This window comes from Arvicanthis niloticus, chromosome 18, assembly GCF_011762505.2.
Source record: "Arvicanthis niloticus isolate mArvNil1 chromosome 18, mArvNil1.pat.X, whole genome shotgun sequence".
In the NCBI taxonomy this organism is placed as follows: domain Eukaryota; kingdom Metazoa; phylum Chordata; class Mammalia; order Rodentia; family Muridae; genus Arvicanthis; species Arvicanthis niloticus.
In genome coordinates this window covers 37,855,077-37,863,404 of record NC_047675.1, presented here as the reverse complement: position 1 = coordinate 37,863,404, position 8,328 = coordinate 37,855,077, and positions in this window count along the sequence as shown.

The window sequence follows — 8,328 nt, the reverse complement described above, 5'->3', positions numbered from 1 at the left end:
AACTTCTGCCTTCCACATGAATATATGCCTACACACACACTAGAACACACATGTACAACATTTGAAAAAAAAAAGTTTTCATATGATCCTATACTAGGATGAATGAGTAGTACACACATAATTTACAATTTCAATGGTCTACAGGAAGAACTCCACATATTTCTATATTTTAATGTCCTCGGTAACTAATATGCCTCTCTTGTTTTCAGCAAGTTTGGTCACTCAGTTTGGGATAATTTATCATCCTTTCTTTGTCTTGTAAATTTTGGGTGTTTTTTTTTTTGTTTGTTTGTTTGTTTTGTTTTTCAAGACAGGGTTTCTCTGTGTAGCCCTGGCTGTCCTGGAACTCACTCTGTAGACCAGGCTGGCCTTGAACTCAGAAATCCACCAGTCTCTGCCTCCCAAGTGCTGGGATTAAAGGGATGTGCCACCACTGCCTGGCTAATTTTTGTTTTGAGACAGTTTCACTATTTTCTCTGGCTGTCCTAGAACTCACTGTGTAGACCAGGCTAGTCTCGGACTCAGAGATCTGCCTGCCTCTGCTGAGATTAAAGGTGTGTGCTACCACACTCAGATGTAATGTTTTAAAGCAGTACATTTGTGTACAGTAATCACACACACACGAATGTTGACTAACAGCTTGGTAATTTTTTACTTGTGTGCATTTATGTGACTACTGGTCAGATCAAAAGACATATTTCCGTCATCCTGGAAGGATACAGAGCATCATTACGTATGGACTGTCAGGTTTCAGCTAGAAATCCCCATGCTTGTATGGACCTGAGACATAATGAAAAGAGCTTTCGGTTTCCATAACAGTGACAGCCCACACTTGAAAGTAGGGAGTGGAAGATGGAGACCTAAAGATGCTGAATTTGGCAGGATGAACCCTTATGTTATTGCTAAGACAACAGTGAGCCAAGCACCTTATAAGAATTGGAGGCTTAGCACTGGTCTAACTGCATTGCCCCTTAGTAGAGGGAGCCTTGTTGCCTAGTTCTAGCCTACTTTTTTGTCCTGCTAGATGAAGTCCTAATGTTGCCATGTTTAATCTTTTCTTTTTTAAAGAGAAGCTAGACTCTAGACTGTTTGAAACCCATTCATTTTTAAGTGCTGACCCCTTTTCTTTTCTGATCTTTTTTATTTTTGTTGCTAGAGATCAAACCCAGAGCCTTGGACTCATACTACTGGCCTTGAGCTACACACATGCCTGTAGAATGCTCCTCGGTGGACCAATGCCTGATTTAGAGCTTTAGTGGACCTGCCAAGTACCACTTTACAAAAGCATCAGAAAGCCAGGGAGGTGGCTTAGTTGGTACAATGCTTGCTATGCAAACATGAGAATCCAAATTCAGGTCTCCAGCATCCATGCAAATGCTGGGCAGGTGTGGAGTCCCCCCCCCCCCGCCCCATGTAACCCTAGTGCTCAGGAGATGGAGGGGGTTTCAGGGTAAGGTAGCTAGCTTTGGGTTCAAGTCAGAGAGACCCTGTCCAAAATAAGATACCGAGATTGAAGAAGACATTCAATACCAGCCTCTAGTTTCCTCAAGTATATACACACACACATACCTGCACACTCACACTTACGTGTACACATGAACATGAGTATACATACTTTTCTCCTCCCCCAATAAATAGACGGGCATGGTGACTCAGGCCTTGATCTCAGCACTCTGAGCCTGAGGCAAGAGTATTGTTACAAGTTAGGCCAATCTGTGCCGCAGAGGCCCTTTCTTAAATTTAAAAAAAAAAAAAAAAAGAAGTTCTTACTTGACACTATGCAATAGTTTTCATACTGGTTGGGAATTTTAGTTGGGAATCTGACTTTCATGCAGTGTTAGGAGAAGTGGGGGAGGATTGCTGGCAAATTTCAACATTTCTTCTTTGGAGAGTCCCTGTGTGATGGGCTACACCCAGTTGATCACAGGAGTGGGGTTAGGGGTGAGATTTATAATATCCAAGGAAAGTAAGACCAAGAATAGTGAAATTCCTAAGACTAAGTTTAAATTTTGCTAATAGTCTATTACTTTCAGATAAGAAAAGTCCTCTTTTAGGACCAGCAAAATGTCTCAGTGGGTAAATTGCCACCAAGCCTGATGACTTGAGTTCAGCCCCTGGAACCTGCAAGGTGGAAGGAGAGAACAGAGCCCTGCAGATGGTCCTCTGATCCTGCATGTTCATGATGCAAGCACAGATAAGGGGGCACACACAACAAATACATTTTAAACCCAGTCGTGGCCACACATCTTTAATCCCAGCACTCCGGAGGCTGAGGCAGGTGGATCTCTGTGAGTTCCAGGCTAGCCCTGTCATAGTTCCAGGACAGCCAGGGTTACACAGAGAAACCATGTCTCAAAAAAAAAAAAAAAAAAAATACAAAATAAAACAAGCAAACAAAAAGTTTTAGAAAAGAAAAGTCTGTTTGAAGGAATCATAGGCCTAAAGGTGAGAACGAAACCCTCTGATCCTAGAAGGATATGAGGCAGAGTCATGCCCGTGGCTTAGGCAGTTTTCTTAGAACACCAAATAGACACAATAATAGACAAGACTTCATCAAAATGAAGTCTTGAACATTAAAAGTTAAAAAATGATGTTCAAATTAAAAATTCATGTTCAAAAGGAATTACCAAGAAGTGCAGAGAGACCTCAGAAGATTGGAGGAACTATTCTTTAGGCAGAGATATGGGGGACAGATACACAGAATATCTACCGAAAGTACTTACACTGTCAGAAAAACCAGTTGTAAAAGAGGCAAGGCTCTGAGGCGACTTTGTGTATAAGAGAAAGAAGGTCTCATTATGTAAACCAGACTGGCCTGGAACTCACTATGCAAACCAGGCTGGCCTTGGACTCACAGAGATCTGTCTGCTGTGTTGGGGTTAAAGACATGTATTACCACAACTGACTAAAAAGGCTTTTTTTTTTTTTTTTTTTAAGGACATATACAATGAGCAATAGGGACATGATATTTAACATCTTCTGTCATCGAGGAAATACAAATCAAGAGTATACCAAGATGCCATTTCATAGTCTATAAAGACAGCAGAAGGTGTTGACAAGGATGTAGATAAACCATGTCTCACGTGCTGCTGCTGCTGCTGCTGCTACATAGGGAATCCCCTTGGACAACAGCCTGGAAAGTCCCCCAAAAGATAAAATATTATTATAGGAGGGCACAATTCCACATTGGGAAATGCCATGCTAGGTTTTAAAAGGCACTCACCACAGATCATGCACTGTTCTATTTACATAAAAGGTCCAGAACAGGCAATTCCATAGATACTGGTGATTGGGTGGAATCGGGGGTGACTGCTAATGGGGAAAAGGATCTTGGGTGTGCTGAAAACGTTCTAGCACTGATGAGGTAGGACTACACAAACGAGCTACATGCTTTCAGCAAGCAGGTTTTTGGAGTGTCTATTGTGTATCTATATAAGCCTATTTTCTTTTTCTTTCTTTTTTTTTTTGTTTTTGTTTTTGTTTTTGTTTTTGTTTGTTTTTTGAGACATTGTTTCTCTGTGTAGCCCTGGCTGTCCTGGAACTCACTCTGTAGACCAGGCTGGCCTCGAACTCAGAAATCCACCTGCCTCTGCCTCCCAAGTGCTGAGATTAAAGGCATGTGCCACTACTGCCCAGCATAAGCCTATTTTCTTTAAAAATTTGCTGGTACACAACTATGGCGTTAAATAATTCTAGGACTGGGTGACCCAGACTCTGTAGTCAAAAGCATCATCCAAAAGCATCATCACAAGGGGCAACTTTGGGCTGGAAAACAGGTGCTCCTTCACACAAGTGTGGGGAGCCGACAGAAGGCGGCTATCATCCTTGCAACCATCTTGAGCCATATACCCTGAAAAGAGATTTGATTACAATAGCCTACAACAGCTAAGCACACTCTGATAACATCTTGTTTTAAATACCCAGGATTTTCCCTTGGGTGTGTGAGACTTAAAGCTGTGATTTAGAGCTTAAGGGTGTGACTTAGAGATCAGATTTAGAGACAAGACCTAAGGGCATGAGTTAAAGGAGTGACCTAAAGGCGTAGCTTAGAAGTGAGACATATAAAAGGCGAGAGGCAGACAGAAGAGTTCAGTACAACTTGGAACTAGGAATTAGGTTAGAGAGTACAACTGAGTACAACTTGGAGTAGGAAACAGATTATTATGTATAGCACTTGGAAGAAGTAACTTGGAACTTGGAGGCACTAGGGACTAGGGACTAGGAACTCAAGACTTGGAACTTGGACTAGGAGGAGAGACTGAAGAATAAACAGGATTGAATCACACTCTGTCTGGTCTCCATTCCTCGAGTCCATCCTCACTCTCTCTCTTGCTGAACCCTGATCCTCAGACCGGAGCAGTTTGGGGCAGTGTGGGCTCTAACAAGTTAGTCCCCAAGGCTTTTGGCAGTGCGGGTCCCAACATTGGTAGAGCGGTCCGAGACATTTTTGGCCCCCAAACATAGGGCAGCTCAGGCTGCAACACACAAGTAGCCAATAATCCTCAATGTCTTGCCTGTGTTTGCCTCTGCTTATCATTTCCCATAGTGGATCATGATGATATTTTAATCTGAAAAATGGTAGTTTGTAGGATTCACCTGAGGGAAAAGGCTAATGTGTCTGTGTGTAGTCAGTCTAGAACATGGCAGACTGAGGTTACTCACAATTGCTGTGGTATAAAGGGTTGTCTAATGCTGAATTAGCAAATACTGAATGCCCTTGGGTCAGGTCTCTGTGAGTCTCTGGTCACTTGTCGGGATAAACACACAAGTACATGTTAGGGTTTTTTTTGTTCAGACGCCTTATATTATAAATACAGAACACTTTCTAGTAAATGTATTTCACTGGCAACAGTTAGATGTAAGTAAGACACTTTTCTGTACTGAAGCTGTTCTTTTTTCATAGTCATGAGGTATGAGAAACAGTATAGAGGCCGGGTGGTGGTGGTGGCGCATGCCTTTAATCCCAGCACTTGGGAGGCAGAGACAGGCGGATTTCTGAGTTCGAGGTCAGCCTGGTCTACAGAGTGAGTTCCAGGACAGCCAGGGCTACACAGAGAAACCCTGTCTTGAAAAACCAAAAAAAAAAAAAAAAAAAAAAAAAAAAAAAAAAAAAAAAAAAAGAAAAGAAAAAAAGAAACAGTATAGAAAGCACAACACATTGTGCAGTTCTCTCAGTGAACACAATGGAGTGCGCAGATGAACTCCAAAAAACCCTCAAAAGAATAAGCACTTAACACTTGGGAGGCAGAGGCAGGTGGATTTCTGAGTTCGAGGCCAGCCTGGTCTACAGAGTAAGTTCCAGGATAGCCAGGGCTACACAGAGAAACCCTGTCTCAAAAACAATACAAAACAAACAAACAAACAAACAAAACAAGAATAAGCACTTAAAACTTTATATATGCCGGGCAGTGGTGTAATCCCAGCACTTGGAAGGAAGAGGCAGGCAGATTTCTGAGTTCGAGGCCAGCCTGATCTACAGAGTGAGTTCCAGGACAGCCAGGGCTACACAGAGAAACCCTGTCTCAAACAAAACAAAACAAAACAAAAACTTTATATATAAAAATATTAAAAGCTCGCTGTGTTGCTGGCCCAGTGGTTAAGAGCACTGGCTGCTCTTCCAAAGGTCTTGAGTTCAATTCCCACCAACCACATGGTGGCTCATAAACACCTGTAATGGGATCCAGTGCTGCCCTCTTCTGGTGTGTCTGAAGACAGCTACAGTGTGCTCATATGCATAAAATAAATAAATCTTTGAAAAAAAAAAAAGAATAAGTAAAACAAGAACCAAAAGTTAAAATAAAACAAAACAAAAAACTTGCTGTTTGGTGGTACTGCAGGGATGTAGTGGGTTAGCTAGCCCAATGTGGCTAGCCTGCTCAACTTTGACTTGCTTCCTAAAATCTAAGGGACATATAGGTGAGGCTTATTCTGCAGGAGAGGAAGAGTGGGACAGGTCACCAGTTCTACCTTAGGTGTTTGGTTCTCACTGCTTGATGACATGATGACATGATGACATGAACAGTTTCCCCTGTCTCCCAGTCCGGCCTGAAAATGTGCATCATTGTTTTCTGCTTTGCTTCTTGCCTCATTTCTTTTTCTTTTCTTTTCTTTTTTTTTTTTTCTTTTCTTTTCTTTCTTTCTTTCTTTTTAAGTTGAGTATCACAGCTGGGCGGTGGTGGCACAAACACAAGCCTTTAATCCCAGCACTCAGAGGGCAGAGGCAGGCAGATCTTTGAGTTTGAGGCCAGCCTGATCTACATAGTGAGTTTCAGGACAGCCAGGGCTACACAGAGAGACCTTGTCTTGAAAATTAAAAAAAAAAAAAAAAAAAAAAAAGTATCACTATGTAGTGTTAACTGACCAGGAACACTTTATGGAGATCAGGCTGGCCTTGAACTCACAGAGATCCACCTGTCTCTGCCTCCTGAGTGCTAGAATTAAAATCATGTGCTACCTCACAGTGCTTCCTGTCTCATTCTGTTGAGCATCTCAGTGTAAGGGCCAAAAAGCAGAGGAGGTGATGTGCTTAAATTTGAGGGCACAATCAAGCTTTGGGGTCACATTCTTTTACATCACTCTCCCCAACCCCCTTTAGACAGTATTCCACGCTGAGATTTGGGCATCTGTGAGCTCTTAGGCTGATTCCCACTGTCATCCTCATGGCCAACTCCCACCATGTTTTACCCACTTATCCAGAGAGCATTGGTTGGTCCTACCGATTTCTCTGCTAAGATTTCCTCCACATCTTCCTCCTTCATGTGATCCAAGCTTGATTATTCTCATTACAGTATGCTTTACATCTTCACCATATCATATATATATATATATATATATATATATATATATATATATATATCCCAGGTAACTTTAAAAATTTCTAGTTTCTAGTCTGGCCAAACATTTTTCCAATAGTTATTGATAGACTGGTTTGATAGCATCCAAAGCTATGCCAATGTAACCAATGACTTTGCTTTTTAGAGAGTGAGTTTCAGTAATTCATCATGGTGGTTTTCTTGTTGGCCTTAAACCCTCCTAAATGAACTGGGCATAGTGTAGCACATCTTTAATCCCAGCACTTGGGAGGCAGAGACAGACTGATCTCTGTGAGTTTGAGGCAAACCTGGTCTACGCAGAGAGTTCTAGGACAGCCGGGGCTATGCAAAGAAATCTTGTCTCGAAAAAACAAGAAACAAACAAATCCTTCTTAAGCTAAGTGTAAAGCTTCTTTGTATCATATGTCTTGAAAGTGGTAATTATACCTTGATCAAGGTGCTGGTTGAGAAAGGTAGTGTTTAAGGCATAAAAGGGAAAAATTCTTTGGCTTTCAGTTTCGCCATATGGTTTTCTGACAGGCCACCTCATGAATCCACAAAGTTTTCAAAATTTTGTTTCTTTTTATTTTATGTGTAAGTGCCTGCATGTGTGTATGTAAGTGTACCACGTACATGCCTGGTGCCCACTGAGGTCAGAACTAGACTTCAGGGCAGTAGTGAACCACCATGTTGGGGGTGCTAGAAACTGAATCTAGTTTTGCTGCAAAAGCAACAAGTACTATTAACCTTTGGGCCATCTCTCCTAACCTCACGAACTCACAAATTTAAATGCTTTTCCAAATCCATCTTTCCTGTTGTTTCATCATGCACTATAGGTGTCAATTTAGCACTTTGTGCAGTGGCTTTTGTCACAAATAAGCGGATTTCCTTTTTTTTTTTTTGGTGTGATTACCTAAATGATTCATTAACATTGAATTTACTACCAACAGTACTTGTAACTCAGGCCCGAATGTAGCTTACTTAACAGGAAGATTTTCTCAGGAAGGCATGTCACAGCCTTCTTGCGCTTATAAATATTAGACAGCGTTTCGGCAGTATTTTTGGGAGCCATTTTAGACAGCAAAATCACCCAGAAAAAAAAAAACAAAAATGCAGGGGAAAAGGCACTAAATTGCATGCGTTAAAGGACTCAATTCTAGCGAGAGTTGAATCAAGAAGGCGGAGCCTCAGTTTTGCTCAAAAGTTGCCGGGAACTTTAGTATCTCTTCGACTCTTAGTTTTTACTCGCTGCGCATGTCCGGGAGTGACATTTTAATTACTGATTTTAGAGTTACAAAAAAAATCAGCGAGTAAGCAAATTTGAAAGAAAGAAAAAAAAAAAGACAAGTATAAAGAGAAAGAACTATTCCCGCAGATAAGCCATTCTCCATCAAGGATGCAAGGTAGCGTTGGAAACTACAAGCCCCAGCATGCATCGCTTCCGGGAGGGGCCGGAATCCCATAAGGGCCCGGAGAGTGTAGACTGACCAACCGCACCAGCCGGAAGTGTCGTCTT